The sequence below is a fragment of the Carassius carassius genome, chromosome 14 (genome assembly GCF_963082965.1).
Source record: "Carassius carassius chromosome 14, fCarCar2.1, whole genome shotgun sequence".
Taxonomy (NCBI): domain Eukaryota; kingdom Metazoa; phylum Chordata; class Actinopteri; order Cypriniformes; family Cyprinidae; genus Carassius; species Carassius carassius.
In genome coordinates this window covers 5,754,822-5,757,377 of record NC_081768.1, presented here as the reverse complement: position 1 = coordinate 5,757,377, position 2,556 = coordinate 5,754,822, and the positions used below count along the sequence as shown (strand labels likewise).

The 2,556-nt window shown below is 33.5% G+C and overlaps 1 long non-coding RNA gene across 1 annotated transcript; it reads right to left on the bottom strand.

Annotated features, from left to right (window-relative positions):
- Positions 1-1,061: 1,061 nt before the first annotated feature.
- On the bottom strand, positions 1,062-1,695 carry LOC132156487 (uncharacterized). Its single transcript, XR_009437436.1, has 3 exons — positions 1,571-1,695; positions 1,308-1,451; positions 1,062-1,220 (listed from the first exon to the last, which is right to left on the bottom strand). It is a non-coding gene; the product is annotated as an uncharacterized LOC132156487 (long non-coding RNA).
- Positions 1,696-2,556: the final 861 nt, after the last annotated feature.

Here is a 2,556-nt window from a genome sequence, read left to right as displayed (position 1 = left end):
TTCAACAGTGTATATCACATAAGTGTCATCTAGGTCATTGATTTTTCTGAAACACAGACCATGTCACTGGCACAAACAACCAAACAAAAAAAAAATGACTGATAATAATCTCCAGCACCTATAGAAAAGGTCATCATGTGTGTTAAGTGGGTAGCATGAGTGCACGGATGTGTTCTGAATGTCACTGCAAATCTGAAGGTCTCATTAGCAATAACCCTTTTAGCACACACACTTTTCTAGATATTTAGAGTTAACACATCATAAACACAAGCTGCATAGTATGAAAGCTTATTGTTTCCACAACATTCTTCATCTCACAATTCAGAATTCAATGTAAAGACTGATCTAAATAACTGATTCTGAGATGAAAAATCTAATCCAGAAGTCAGAAACAAAAAAATAAATAAAATAAAAATAACTCTGAAATGTGCCAAAGAAAAGTCAGATGTGTAAACTAAGACTTCTGAAAGAAGAAAAAAAAAAGTCAGAACTGCAAGATATAAAATCAGAATTGTGTGATTTAAATTCAGAATTCTAAGAAAAAGTCAGAAAAAAACAAAGACAAAATTCTGCATGACTAAAGAAAAACTAAATTCTAAACTGTTTATCAATTAGTAGATGAACTGAAAAAACTCAAGTAAAAGGAACATTAACAATGCCAATGATCCATTGTTTTAATTTTTTTTTTTTTTTTTTTTTTTTTATAAAACATCATAAATATTAATTGGATTATTTGTCCTTTGATTCAGAAGGTCAATTAAATATATACAGTTTCACATTGTTTATCCTTAAATCAAATCAAGACTTGCTTTGACAGTCATATAAGCTAGATGTAATAGTTCTATCTCAAATGGTTTCGGAGAACTGCCAACCAGAGAGCAAACTGAGTTGTACCTTCACCATCAACATTGTCACTATGTAAAATTATTAATCGTTTTGAAATCTCGACTTTTTCTACATTAGATTAGCCATGGCTTAAATAGCCATGTGTGACAAATTAAAAGTTGGATTTTGTACCGGGAACAAGCAGGCAGTTGTCTAATGATGCATGTCCTATACTGTGGCATCCTTGTGAGAAACTGAATTGCTGCAAGACGATTCAGTACTTCAGATTTCTTCCTCATGTTTTGTTCTCCCTTTCTGCCTCTCAATTACTACTAAAGATGAATATTTCAGCAGATGGAGCCACAGAGGTCCAGTGAAACTCCACTTCTCCAGCCCTGTCAATGAGAAGAAAAAAGTCTGTTCTACTTCATGTGGATCCAAGACGAAAGATGTCAGAAACTTTCACATGCATTAAATCCTACAAGCCCAAATCTTCATGACAGATCAACTCATCAGATACAGCAGGTCTAGTTGTCTCTCTCTATCCTGTCTTTCCTTTCTCTCTCTCTCTCTCCCTTCCTGCCACACTCCAATCCATTTCCCATTTAAAGTGTCCTGGAATCTTCCTGCAAATGTCAATTAATAGACTAAATAGATTTCATCTCCTCTGCTGTACTCCTGCGGTCATGGTGAATGAATCTGACCTTGTTATTGTTTGATATGTTTGTTTTGGGGGGGTTTTTACCTAATTTTTGGTGGGCTGGCAGGAATATTAAACAGTATATTGCTTCTGATTGTCCTTTCAGAATTTTACAGAACAAAAACAAAAATGTATTTGTAAGTCAGAATTGGTTTGGAAAGTACAAAAACTCAGCAATAGTTGATAACATTATCAGGGGCTGAAGCAATGCATGGTTTACATCAAATTACTGAAATAACACTATTCATCACTGATATAAGAGAAAAAATTTGCTACATCTTCTGGAATTTTACTTAAGTGGAAATATTATAATAAAATGTTTATTCCTCTAAAAAAATCTAAATACGTCTTCATGTTTTTTGTCAAGGCAGAGACTGATAATCTCATATTTGAGTGTTGCCAAAAATTGCTATTGTCAAAACCAAAATATTTCAGCTGTCAAAGGGACATAAATATAATCCTTAATTGGAAAAAAATGTAGAAAATATGAGTGTCAAAAATATTAAATATTTATTTTCTTTTAAAAAAGTTGTTTTATTTGAAGTTGAAGTTAATTTCAGAAACTGGCAGTGCCCTTGTACACAGAAACTGAAAAATTCAAAGAGAGACACTTGATGAATTGTTTGGGCATGGCATTAATGATTAGAATTATGAATTTTTTTCTAAATGAAATATTAATAGAGAACATTGAGGACATAACAGCCACTGCGTGTGCTGTACTTGAGCCTGGAGCATGTGTTTCTGCTCTTTAATTCAGTCTTCATGCTCTTGGTCTGTTCACTGATAAGAGCTGCTTTACAAACCCCTCACACACTCACATATTCTAGAATGATGTCTGACTCCCACCTAAACAAAGCTGCTCTGTAGAAATGAGCAAATGAATTTTATAGTGAACCTGTTGATCTTAAAGGGTCATGAAACCCCAGACTACTTATTCTAAGATTTTAGCAGAGGTGTTTGTGTTGCACATCATAGAAGACAATGTTAGCATCCGCTAATTTTAACTGTTGGAGAAAAGTGGTTAATTTTAA